This window comes from Patiria miniata, unplaced genomic scaffold (assembly GCF_015706575.1).
Source record: "Patiria miniata isolate m_02_andy unplaced genomic scaffold, ASM1570657v1 HiC_scaffold_1, whole genome shotgun sequence".
NCBI lineage: Eukaryota > Metazoa > Echinodermata > Asteroidea > Valvatida > Asterinidae > Patiria > Patiria miniata.
In genome coordinates this window covers 2,020,955-2,035,884 of record NW_024037047.1, presented here as the reverse complement: position 1 = coordinate 2,035,884, position 14,930 = coordinate 2,020,955, and positions in this window count along the sequence as shown.

Below are 14,930 nucleotides of genomic sequence, written 5' to 3'. Positions count from 1 at the left end.
GAGCAAAATTATTGGGAGGCATACAGATTTTTTTGAAATTGTTTATGTTATCTTACAAATGTACAATTATAACTTAAATCCCCCTAAAACCAGGAACTTTTGAAGTAGCCGTTACTATCAAATGTAAACAGTTAATCTATAGCTATAGTTTGTCATTTAATGTTTCCTGCTTTTTCCATTTGTTTTAATAAGAAAGGTATTCTGTGCTTAATTTAAAATAAATTAAATTGCAAAAATAGCCAGGACTATGTACAACCCAATACAATGACATCATCAAAAGCTTGAATGTAATTTAGAAAATTCCAAGTTGTAATTTACATAGCAATATTCATTTCATGTGCAGAAATGTTTCTAGCCAGCTTTATCTGTTCCTCGTTTTTGAAGCCGACAAAATTCAAAACAAGTAGGATAAAGTACGGTGCATCAACATGACAATGGGAAATATTATTACACTCAAATATGGATAGTACAACTAGGCTGCAAAAGATCTGGGTCAAGCACGTAAACGCTCATCGTGTGGTTAAAAGTATAGATTTCTGCAGATCATGTAACTTAGACAGCATACACTTTATGTTGTGTTATCCTCCACCATGTCATCATGCTTTTTATATCGTGTCAACTTAATTAAAATGGAAGTCCATAGAATTCAATAGGCCATGGTCGAAAAAGATTCTTATTAAAGTGTGCTGCTTTTTCTGTGGACAGTTATTTTCCTGTTGACAGTTATTTTCCTGATATTTGCCTTTAGGAAACAGTTTATAATCTGGACGCCAAACTGGTCAAATTGCTGGACGATCAGTACCAACCGAACTTGACAAGATGTCCAACCTTGGAAGACCTCTATGTTGCAAATCTGAAGAGCATTCGATGGTACGAGTACCGGTCCCCAACCAATTTGTAGCGTGTGCCATTCCCTGGCAGCGATATTTTTTCACACAACTATCTGGGGTACTTTGTGCGCTTTCCTATGGCGCTTGGTATTTATAACCAGCCTTGAGTGGAGGCTACTATTTTTCAACTTGGTACGGATTTCGGACTGTATTTCCCTTTAAAAAAATCCTCCAGAACCTCGGATCAGAAAAGAAAAAGGAAATTGCTGCTATACAAGTAGTATCCAACTAAAAAATAACTTTGTTAAGATAAAACTTTAAATTATTGAAAAAAAAAGCAAACTCTGAATGGGCAGAGCGAGGAATCGAACTCGAGACATCCGATCATTAGCTAGCATGCCTAACCACTAAGCAACAGTGGTGCTCGATCAAACTCTGCAATTCATAAATTATATTCTTTCACACATGTGGAGAGAGTAAACGCACGCGCGCGTAGGTAAAAGGAACCCCTATAACCGTGATTCAAGTCGCCTGAAAAATGGGTACCCTGTACTATTGTGTAAATAAAATATTCGCCCCCTGGCATCCTGCAACACAATGGGCATGAAAAAGGTAATTCCCCAGTAATGATTGCGACACACTACTTACGTTTTGTGTTGATATTTTTACATAAGGAATTCAGTATCACAACAAAGAGGTTCAGAACATCACCTATATGGACAATCATCTAATTGCGTATCTGTTTTAAAATTTCGAGATTGTCCATTTTCAACGGAATACAAACGTAAAGGTATCCATGCAAGTAGACGTTTCAGCTTAACTAATGAAAAGCGTTGTTTGCCCCCACCATTTTTGTTTATAATTTGCCTGTAGTCTGTGCCATCATAAATAATGCAATGCTTTAGTTCACTGTTTCAAACATAGATAAATCAGATTTTTTTTTGGAAAGGACATGTTTTTGAATTGCCATGATGTCAGTCTATATAGTGTCATTGTTTAGTGTTGAAATCCCCCTTCGGTGCTACTAATAATATTGCAGAACTATTTATAGCGCTGCTGCGTCATTAGACTTGACAGGAGTCGATCAGTGGCCCTTTGAAATGTATTGCAAATAACCGCTAACCTGTTCAAATCGAGGCACTTTCTTGTTATCTCCATGATCTTGGAACACAACAAACACAGTTAGAATCAAATAACTGGCGCATTTTTACGTGTCCGCATCAGTGCGCAATGTTAGAATTTTATTGATGAATTTTCTCGGTACAGTCTTATATGTCACGTGGTATCGAGCTGAAAAAAATATATTATTGCACGTCGTACTGCCTCCAGGGAGAGTTGAGAGTTGGGCACATATGCTTGGTACACATACTGCAAAATACGTCGCAAATTTGCATCATTCTTTCCGCTAGCTAAAATCTTCTTATACAGTTCAAGACTTACGAGGTCGCCAACAATGGCCTCTGGCGGTAGTGGTACGTATTTGAACTAAATGATTATTCTTTTTGATGATTGAATGCTGATAATTGTCGCTCCGATAGCATAACATTTCATGTTCTTTGTGCTTTCACTATTGTGTAAACAGTATACCGCACAACATGTAGGACTACATGCAATGCCATGTATCGCACCCGACAGAAAACAACTTACTGCAGTGTTTATGTTCATTTTAAGCCAAGGCTTACATAGCTTTTGAATTTGAATACAGGGGTAATTCCATGAGAAAGTGGACACAGCAGAAAATAGCAAAAATACAAAATATTCAGAACTGTAAGCATCACAAATTGAATGTGGTATTAAATTAAAGGGAACTACAGGAGCTTTCACTTGATCACGGTGTGCCAGTGAAAGACACCTTAAGGTGGATAATGTTTTTTTTAATGGTTTTGGATCCATATTATGGATTGTAGGTAAATAATTTGACCCCTTGTTTATTTTATCGGCCTCTTTAGTAAGTATAGTTGAGTCACATCTCACTTGAAGGAAACTTTTGTAAGAAAAATTCACCCCTAATGCTGTTACTTTATCACAAATCGAGTTACTGTGGGGAAAAAAAATGAGTGGTTATCCTTCGGCTTTTTCATTTGAAAAATGTATAATGTCTTAAAGTTTCATTATAAGAGAGTCACACGTCAGGGAAACTGCAAATTTGACACGCCTTTCTCCTGTACGTTCCAATTTCCTGAAAGATTGCTTTATCTGAAAAATAGGTCAAGGATAGAGTCCTTGAAGATGCAAAATGCCAAAAAGGTACGAAATCTAACTGTGACAAATTACCATCGTGACGCCGTATTTTTAAGGGTGCATACAAGGAGTGCCTTAAAAGTGTAACCCTTTTATTATTAAAGTTGGACATCAACCGTGATGAAATCTATTGAGAGAATCAACATTGGAAAAGTAAAAAAAAAAAGAAATAACGATACATAATCTACAGGCTGAGGTTAACTTGAATTATTTTCCTGATTAGTTTATGTAGCAAAACTGTTGGAAAAGTTGTCTCCGAAATGGGATGCTTTAGAAGAGGCAGCGGAGGAATATGTTCGTCCTCGTAGTGATACGATATCGTGTCTGGAGAGATTGCAAACCAAGGTCGAAACTGCTCAGAGAGGAGGAAATGCTGCAAAGGTAACATATTTTTGACACTGATTCTAAAGAAATAGTGTTTAGCCGGATTAGTTCCTAGTTACCTTATTGAAAAATTAACCAGAATCGATGAACATCGTTCACATCGCACAAGATCTAGTACTATGGGGAATGTTATTCTGCCACGACCCAAAACTGAATTTGGTAGGAAAACTTTCCAATATCGGAGTTCTCATATCTGAAATAACCTACCAGCAGGGTTAAAAGACCCGTTTCCAACAACTGTGCAGACCATTATCAACCATTTTGACTCTTGACTATGGATGATTTTGTTAAACTGATTTATTTTCTTAAATTTTGATCATCATATATGCAATAATGATTTCTGAGGGATTGGATAATGTGCCTATCGTTGGGCACTATTTGCTGGATGAAATGACTTTTAATGTTTATGTTTATTGTTATGTTAAATTTCGAAAGCTAAATTTAAAGCAATTTTTATGCTCTCCATTTTTAAAATAACGTTTGTTTCATAGTGTGGAATGAAAATATACATACTGTACTTACAGTCAGTGGCTGTGTCATGCACACAGCCCTGTTTGACCGACGTTTCTTGTACCGAAGTCAAGCACGCATGGCCCAAAAGTTCGCGAGATTTTACGAGTTTTATTTGAGACTACAGAAAACATGAAAAGTGCCTAATACATTGCACTGTTTGGCAAAGATAACTAAATAAGTAAAAAGTTGAAATCGTGTGCTTTATTTCGATACCAAAAATACCTGATTTTGACAAATATAAAGTGTTGTTACGGCCTGTCAAACAAAATCATATTTTTATCAACAAAATCGAGGGTTTATAGTTTTTAGGGGAAAAATTCCATTCCTAAAAAGGCCAAAAGCAATATTGTCAAAATCCATCATAATCCTTTCTTTGAGAAAAAAAAAGATACGTTGATGGATGTATGAATAAGGTCTGTCACTACCTAAAACAACTTTCTTCTTTTGTTTGAATCGGTCGTGGTTTGCCATGAAATTTGCGAATTTTCTGAAGCCCTTTTTACGGCCTCGTTCGCTGGCCTCGCGTTGCTGTCAGTTGTGTGGACGAGGAAATACAGCAGCTAACCTGACATGGGAGCTGACTACTTAAAATTACTGAATGGGACACCAAGTATAAGTAGAAATAACTAAATTAAAAAATAAAAAGAAGCCAAACATTTAAGGCTTATTTGAACATGTAAGCCTATTTAAGCTTAATTCATTCCAACTTGAACTAAATTTATTAGTTGACAGAAAATTCGTTCATCGTGTAACTCAAACAACAACGTTGGCTAATTTTGCAATATTTTTACAATTTCTTAGGTGTCTGCAGGATTAATAGCCTGTGGTACTATTGTCGCTGGAATCGCATAGCTGCCTTTTCTGGTGGGACATCATTTGGAATGAGTCTTCTTCAGGCTGGTATAACCCTTGGTCTTGTGTCTTTTGGGGTCTGGGGCTTATCCAATCTTATCATGCCGATTGTAGAACTGTGGCTTGAAGAAACAAACGCCAAGATCATTTCAGAGAGAGATGTCATTGCAACCAAAAGCTTTCAACGTGCATTTGATGAACTGAATTCCACCTGGTCGGAGATGAAGGCATTTGGCATAAGTGACGTCAGCCGTCCTAGTGCCTTTAGAATCGAGCGTACGTCACACCGTTTAATTGACGTGGCAGCAGATCCCGAGCTTCGCCATCGCGTGAGGGATCCTAGGGTTGAGCTGTCGGTCGTGGGGATCCCACCAAATTTCGAGGAAGTCATCTCCCCTGCCATCATCTTTCAGCGTAAGAAGCTCCAAGACGTGGTAGGTGCAATTCGCAACGTCGCTGGAGCAATCAAAGCCCCCTCTGAAGGCGAGCTCCGCACTATTCTTGATGATATGAAATCTCACATGGTAAATTAGACGAAAGTAACAAGATGGCTTGGGTGTCAAAACACTTTTGTCTGATGGTATGTTTGTTCCCCTTTGTTTTGCCAAGTTATTACATTTTTGTTTAGAAATGAATCTAATATCAAGCTGTTATTTGTGTTGCTGAGCAAGGTAGATCTGTTTTTAATGTTGTTGTGGAAATGTTTGAATTGTGACAAATATACTGCAGTGATTATTTGGCAGCCTTTCAGCAAGATATGTAGTTGACTTACATAAAAAAAGTCAAGTTTTATTCATAAACATTATTGTCATGTAACAGCGTGGTATGTCGTGGCACTAAATAATTTGGGGGCAAAATGTTTGAATTTACACATAACTTTGTTCATAGCCATTACATTCTATCATTTCAAACCTTCAAAAAAGCCAAACGCTCGCCAAGGGTCGTCAAACAAGTATGCATTTGTGTTGAGATAGTTGCCTCTGTAGGTTTTTACTGAAGAAGGCCTACTGGAATTGTCATGATGCGTTTTATTTCCTGATAGTGGCAAAACATAACACGTGTTGATTATGACTGGCTCAAGGAAATCAAATTGTCATTTCACCCAAAATTGGGAAACTGATTAAGAAACCAATCCGGGTTTTTTTTTTTGGAGGGATTTTACACGAAATTAAAATAATCAGATTATAAACAAAAAGTGATCGGGTCTCAAGGGGAAAAAGGTCAATCAGAGAGTTCAAAATATGAACCAGATGATTTTTTTTTCAGCACAAAAGAAAAAATTCAAATTGACAACATTTGAGACAACACATTTTTTCTAACACATTTTTTCTTTATTTCATTTTATTTGTTTATGTTATTTTCAATTTGTTTTTATATATGCACTTTAATGTGTGAAACAAATTCCGACTTTGTAGCATTTTGAAAGTAAATACATATATGTTTTCTCCGTGAATCTAACGTGATATGCCTCCTGGTATTGATTACGTTGTGTGATTTCGTTTGTAATTGGCTGCTTTTAGAAATGTAATTTTTCGATTAAAATTGATAATGAAAATAACGATTAAAAATGCTGTTGTATATTTCGATTCACTTTGAAATTTTGATTTTGCGTAGATAGGGCCTACATATGCTAATACAGAATAATGAATGTAAGGTAATTTATGTTATTTTTGAGTTCTTATATCCTATGTAGTATTTTAAACTCATAAAAGGAGAGCGTAGACCTACATGTACTATTTAGACAGTGTGTAAGTTCGTAGAAATTAATGGGCAGTGTTAATCAGCTTTGATCCTGTGTATTTCAATCACGAAGTCATGGAAAGTTAGGGGTTTATTTCAGTACCGACCACGAATTGTATTATCAAATCATGTACAGTTACCAAGTGCAATTGCACAATTGATCTATTGCGGTTTATGGGCTTTATCCAAGAGTCAGCCATATTAAATTGAAAGCGAGTTAAAATCTTCATGTTTGGAACTTGCGAAGAGAAATGAAAGCAATGCCACAATTGAAAATAAATACCAGTCTGCTCTGATCATGGGCATCGCCAGGAATTATTCTAGAGGGGCCAAAACATATTGTTTTCCAAACAATTTTTGTATTTCGTAACATATTCTCGATGTATCAGTTTTAGAGGAGGGGGGGGACATTTTGCCCCCCCCCCCGCCCCCGCCAACCCATTAAATTTACACCACTATGACTTCGCACCTCTTTTTCTTTTCTTTTTTTCCTATTTTTTCCTTACCTATTTTTTTTTTTGGGGGGGGGGTAGCACCCCCTCCCCCCCCCCTCGCAAAACCCATGGCTTTGATAAATAATTACAATTTGTGATTAATCAGGTCCTTATTTTTAAGCCACATTAACACACACACACAAAACAACGGTGAGGCTAGAATGCATAAAGAGTCGGGCACCACCCCATGTAACAGTTCACAAATAATATAATACATTTAGGGAACACGACCAAAACGGTTTCCTCTTAAGGCCCATAGAAACTGACTCTGTTTTATATTGTTGTCATGTATGCGGGTGACTGTGATTGTAGCCATGCACGCAGTATAGGCCTACACGCTGTGGTTGGGTGAAACACTGTTGGGCAGTGATGTAACATTAATATAAAAATGCATTAATTGTTGGTTAATTTGGGTAAAACTTAATCAATTCTTGAGATGAATTTCCGTCAGAAAAGTTAAGAAAGTTGTTGGTGACCCACTTCCAGCTTTGTTTGAGTGCGGTATATTAAAGAGAATGTACAACATTTGCTTTTGCTACAATTTTCAGAATTAAATGGATTTGGAGGATGAGTATGTATAGCAAATATTGTTACACTGACTTGTTTCATGTTTTGGGCTCGTAGATGCTGGAAAAACCAAGAAAACCAATCATATTCTTGTAGTCTGGCTCCCTGACGCCACTTAAGATGAACCGGCGCAATTTATAGACTTTGAGGAATTGTTAGATCATGAGAATCAGTCTAGCAGGCTTGCAGTCTTCACAGGTGTGTAAACAATTGCAGAGAAAACACAGACGCACTTAATATGAAAAAAATAGGAGCACTTTTTGAAAAAAGCCAGTTTTCTCCAACGCTGGTCGTCAGCACACCAGAAGCCGGAACCTTAAAGGATGCTTTAGGCTGTCATTCCCCAACAATTCAGTGAGATATTTCGTGATAATTTGATCATTTCATTTGTTTATGTTTTCAAATGTTAATTATAAGCTGACATGTAATGCTATGGAACGTGTTTTTTTTTAACTTAAATACTTAAATTTCAGTAAAAACATTATCAAGATTGATGAAACCACCAACTATAGGCATGCTGTACTGGAAATCCTACGTAAAAGTAACGCTGGGTCAAGGGCGGATCCAGGGGGGGCCAAAGGGGGCCATGCCCCCCCCCCCCCAAAAAAAAACGAAACCAATTTTTTGTTTGTATGTGACATAGCAATAAAGGCAGGCAATGAGTACACCACCATCTTTTCCTAAAAAAACATTGGTTAAAGTGGTCAGAAATTGCCTCAGATCGCACCACAGAGCATCTAGAATCCAAATTTTTTTTTTCGGGGCCCTTAAGCGGGCCCCGTACCCCACGCCGTAATTTTTTTGACCCACTTTTTGGGGGACCAAATTTTTTTTTGGCCCCACCCAAAATTGTGTTCTGGATCCGCCCTTGCGCTGGGTTCGCTGCAAAGGTCAACAAAGGCTTAGTCATTCTTTGTTTGCATTAGCTGTCCATACCAATCGATCATTGTTATTTCTCAACATAGTCTAATTTTGAAATCACACATCAGAAAGTCCCGACTAAGCATTATTAGATATGGAGCGTCAAAAGTGGACAACCGTATTTTATCATTTTCTGCTAATCATGTTTTAGGTGTTAAGAAATTGTAACACCGGTTTGTTTTTGACAACTTTTCTTTATGCGTCAAATTTAAAGGATAAAACAAAGTTATGCAATTGAACATTTTGGACAGGATTAAAACCAACATCACATCCACAGTACATGTACTTATAACTCGAGTAAATATTCATCAGCTTACATTCAATATTTTTAAAGTGTACACAAAACAAATCCACACAATTTCTTTCAGATTTGTTAATAAATCCAATGTCTTTGTCTGTGACTACCACTATTCCAATTAAACTATAGTCACAATTGGACTCGTAAAAGGCTATGATTGAAGAATATAATTGAAGAATTAACCCTTTCCCCCTTGGTTACAAGTGCGTTGAATTGCATTGCATATTCATTTGGTACTTATATAACGTAAAAGAAAATTGGATCTCCTTCCCGAGGGTTTTTAGTTCTTACAGCGCAAAGAGAAATAATCCTACTTCACAGCCAATGTTTTTTTCTTTTCAACAAAAATTCTAAACCGTCAAGTGGGCCCAACATGACAAAATAGCTACACAAAAGCAGCTCTGGGTTATGTGCGTGGGTCACCAAGAGTGCAATTGTTGTTTGTATGGATTGTTACCTTTGGCGCTCCTTAGCAACCGCCCATGAAACCTGTCTGGTTTCGAAATCGCACGTACACATGTAAAAGTCCCTAATAAAAAAAAATTAGACTGGTATATGCATGTGCAGTAGTTCGAATAGAAACATGTTGTCTCGTTGTTCCTAATTATTCAGTAATATAAAGATTTTTCTTGAGTGACCCACCTGGGAATTAGAGACTGTTTATTGTCAACATAACCTTTGGCAATGTGCCAAGACTCACGGGTCTAGTATGATGCTGGTCTCAGAGCGGGTAAAAGCTAAAGTCTACACAAACATTAAACCAATTTTGCATGATGGATACGAAGTCATATTGACATACGACAGTCATGCAGCGGTCGGTCAGTCAGTCTTGTCAGTCAGGGAGTCGTGTATCAGTCTGTATACCAGTCTGTATGTCAGGGATTCGGCGAGTCGGTCAGTCAGTCAGTCGGTCAGTCGGGGAGTCAGTCAGTCAGCCAGTCGGTCGGTCGGTCGATTTGTGTTTGTTTTTCCTTTGCAAATTTCCGTTCAACCATGGAGGCAACCACACATTATGTAGTTCATTGTATTTAAAGGGTTTCATCAATGCGTACCTGTAAATGATAAGTGGTAGACAGATGGACTTTGTGATATTTGTTTTATCATCATCCGTACCTAGGTTACATTGTATTCTTGTCAATTGGCTTCTTTCAGAAGAGTTGAAGTAATAGTTTCGTGTATTTTTTAGTATTTGTTTAAAGCAAAAACAAGTTTGAGTTATAATGTGAATTTGATCATTGTGTATGTGTTAAGTGACATCATTTCGAGATCAGATTGTAATGCTCAAAAAATCTAATTATCTGTAACAGGTTCATTTTTGACTATCATTTTTCATAAATCACCTCAAAGTGGAAAATAACTACTTATAATATTGCCGTTTTGACGAACTTTGTTAAGCTATAATTTCTCAAAATATAAAAAAAAATCTTTACAAAAATAGAATATTAGGGTACTTTTTTGAAAGATGTCGATAATTTTTGAAAATCAGAGCATGTTTTTCCAGTTATCTGAAAAACTCACCTCAAGTTGGTAAAACAAATTGAAATTGTTGCATTAAAATTTAATTTCAAGTCATTGTCACCAGAAAATACAAAAAGATGCATAACACATTGGATTAAAGATTGTAAATTCTTCAGTGTTAGGTTTTTGAAACATATAATCGGTAACATTTTGACGGAAAATCATATCCTTAATAAGTTTGCATACATTGAGAATTTCATTTGATTGCATAATTCATAAATTGAGATTATATAGAAACGTGGTCAATTCGCAACACAACTGTACTTTATTTCGGTCCGGCTGAAACTGCAATATTATCATTATCAATATTATCTTTTTCCTGCATTATTATTCAAGTATTTGTATAAATACAACATTGTATCCCTCAGCTTTCTCAACCAACCTGTTTTGGATAGAACATTTTACAACGGTGATATTTAGAAATCCATCATTTATGGTGCCATATGAACTAATCTTCTCAAATGTCGTAATCAGTGCTCCAAAAGTGAGCAATGGGAAATGGAAGCAAAAAAACATCTGTAAGTAAGCATCAACTATAGAAAATTCATCGAAGGTAATAATGTTATGCGTTGTTTTAGGATTTTTACATGGAACGCCATGCAAATCCTATATTGATGCTCTTCTTTTTAAAATTTTAAAATATGAATATATAGCCTCACATTTTGAGATTTTGTAGCAACGTAACGAATTAATCGAGTGGTTAGAAAGTAAAAAAAAAAAACACGCTGCTTAAAGTCACCCGAAAAACACACAACCAAGCAGGTTTTTGTAATATGAAGCTTCCTTTTTAATTTTTTTATTTGTTATTTGTTTCATAGGATCAATGGTACGCATATCATGTATTAAGGTTTGAAAACTTATATGCAATGTGTGATTTTGATGGATGGAGCATCAATAAAAAATATTTGAAATGATGAAAAGATTGCTCGAGTTTGCAGTAATTTGGTTGATATAGCAATTTTGCAACATATTTTTTTGGCTGAAACTGCCATTACTTAGCTTTAATTTCTCAAAATAAGCAAAAATGAAATATGACAATTAAAAATGAACCTGTTCTGTACTTCATGTACATGGAATACAGTGTATAGGTATTATTGTTGCATTGTGTTAGGAAGTATGAATTGTATTATCCTATTATTATTTGTATTTGAGTTTGAAATCATGCATATAATCATGAAGGTAAGTATCATTTATATAGTAAATGTATTGATATCGTTTAATCATGTAGAGTAAGCAACTTAAATGAGTGCCTAATTTCCGATATGGATGTGAAGAAAGAGAGCTTTGGACTCCCGAAGCTTACTTCAGTCTCCTATTGTATCCGATAGTTGTCATGGACTATGATACATGCGAATTTAGTTTAGGCAAGACATCCCAGCTACAGTTAGGATACTTTTGAGACGTTGTTGGCAGCAGACAGACCGGTCCCTTTTCCATATTTGCATGGCGCACACTAGTTTAAATTGAAAGAACCTGCCAAAGTCTTCCATTGTTCCCCCCTTCTAGTTTGCCTCTCCCCAAAGAAACTTAAACGAAACAGAACAAAAATTGGATGAACGAAAGAGGAAACAAGAAAAAAAATAGAGACTGGAAATAAAATACATGTATACATCGGACTGGATACGCTCGGAAATGACCTTAATTTTACGCGGCTTTATTCTTATACTAGTTTATTACAAACAAAATATATTGCAGACAAAAAGCATAAATGGTGACAATTACAATATTTACAAAAAAAAGCTCAAAGTTCATGCACATAAAAAGTTCTTGAAAAAATATGATTTTAAAAGATAACAAATAGGTAAAATGTTAACACAAGCCATTTAGATCACCTACACAACACGACCCTACCCCCCCCCCAAAAAAACCCCCACAACAAACTAACAAACAACCCCAACACTCCAGCAAACAACTTAACAACAAACAGACATGCACTACGTGCATAGAAATTACACACATCACTTATTGAACATTAGCACGTAAATAAATAGTTTTAATGTGTCAACATCTAATGATGTTCCCGTCCCCAACCCACCCCCTTCGACCCATCCCCGCTTTTTGATTTTGCCACGGCTCTTCTGTGTTGCCCCAAAGCAATTCAAGGCCAATAGCAAGTTATGGGATTGACATTTTGGACAGGATTAGTACCAACATTTTATCTACAATACATGTACTTACAACTCGAGTAAATATTCATCAGACTACATTATTATTGTTAACAAGTGTGCAAACAAAAACCGGTTCAGATTTTTTAATAAATCCATGTCTGTGTCTAGGACCACCGCAATTGTTCCAATCGGAACGTAGTCACAATTGGAATATTTCTCATAAAGGCTTTGATTCAAAAATGTACTTACAGAATTCACCATTTGAGCTGGTGGATTAGGTTACAATTGCAGTGAATTGTATTGAACCCTAAACATATTCAGTTGATACCTACATAATGTAAAAGTAACTTATTTGCTCTTCTCTCAGTGGCATGAATTTATGTACTCAGTCGTGTCCACCGCAGTCCATTAATCCAGCTAAATCACAGCCAGTTTTTAGCAGCTGCTGAGCAGCTCTACAAGCACTCATGTCTTGCAGTTTGTTGGTTGGTGTATTTGTTGGCTGGTTGGTTTGTTAGTAACACACTTCACGAAATGACTTTTTTGGCCATCAGTCACCTTGTCCCTTAGGCCCTCGCATGAACACGTGCCTCTGTATCATGACCCTGAATTTTGACAGTTGTATAGGTCTCCACTAACCAGCTATTAATTTATTGCAGTTGTGGATCATTGGGTCACAAGAGTCAACAACCACATATTTGTACTAAAACACTTTGCATTAATTGGGATGGCACTAATTTGCACACACATTTGGTGTTCCACATGTACCTAGCATACAGCTATAAAACGCTCCATGCACCAACCGACATTCAACAAATACATCATGTACATGCCTTATAGGCCACAATAGATCTACAGTTAGGCCGCAGATTCCGGAACTTTTTTTTTCAACAGAATTTCGAAACCGTAAATAGGCCCTAAAAATTGACAAAAAATAACTACACAAAAGAGCTCTGCGTTATTGGCAGGGGTCACCCGAGAGAGCAATCGTTTTGTTGCGTGCATGTGCTACATAGCAACCGCCCACGACATTTGTCTGATCTCAAAATCACACGTACACAGTACATGGGAAGTCCCTTATAAACACAATAAGACCTGTTACGTGCAGGGGCGGTATAGTTTTAAAAAAAGATGAAATGGGTTGTCACGTTGTCCCTAACTTTTCAGTGAGGATTTTTCTTGCTAGCCCCACTTGGGAATCTGTTAGGGACCGTTTATCACCATGCCGTTTGGCAATGTGCCAAGACTACACGCCTAGTAGTACATGTATGATGGGGGTCCGCTCATAAGTCCGACGCCTCATAGGTCCGACGCCTCATTAGTCCGACAAAATCGCAATCCCAATAAGGCCCATAAGTCCGACGCCTCATAGGCCCAACGCTTCATAAGTCCGACGCCTCATAGCTCCGACGCCTCATAGCTCCGACGCCTCGTAGGTCCGACAAATTAAACGCCTCGTTTTCCCAGCGTCGGACTTATGAGGCGTCGGACTTAAGAGGCGTCGGACCTATGAGGCGGAATAAATAAATGTTATGCCTCATAAGTCCGACGCCTCATGAGTCCAAATTTTTGACTTATGAGGCGTCGGACTTATGATACGGCCCTGTAAGATGCTGGTCTGAGAGCGGGTAGAAACGTAAACTGATTTTAAATAGCTTTTCTTTGAATGTCTTTTATTGTATCTTGTCTACGCAAGAAACCGATTGAGCCGATCTTGCATGACGCAGTAGTCACACTTATACGACAGTCATGCAGCGGTCAGTCGGTCGGTCAATCGGTCAGTCGGCACATGGAGTTAAAACGTCTCATTGATAGCGCCTCCAACAACAGAACAGAGATAGGCGTGTGGAGTTTGATGCCGAGTACGGCGTGTCATTATTGAAATCAATCTGCTGGTCATTTGAAGTACTGGGAACAGTTTGTAAACTTGATATCCAAAACTACACTTGATCAAAATTATTTCGTGTGTTAGTACATGTATGTTTGAAGTTTGACATGCACATTTACAAAGAACCCACAATGCTATGGGTCTTTGCGCAAGCGAATCTCAATACTGCTCTCTCGCGCCGCGCCTTGACTCTCTGAACTTCGTTATGCAATTTGTACACGTGGCATATGAAAGAATAGCTCATAAATATTCATTTAATACCTGAATGAAACGTCAATATGCAAATTTCCTGTAAGTACATGATACCCTCAAAAATTTGCCATATAGAGTACCGAAGTGTAAAAACCAGTCGTTGGAACCAGAAAGTGTAGTGCAAACGAGTGAAGTACGCGTGCGTGTTGGTTCACGTCTTTTTATTCTATATATTAATATGGTTCACAGGCTGAATCACGTGCAAATGTCTTTCACACACATTTTGTGCGCGTGACGTATTCACTTCGACACTCCATACCGATCCGTTTTGTTTGTCCCGTTTCGGGGACATCCCATTACCGTATTTGGTCATATAGACTGTTT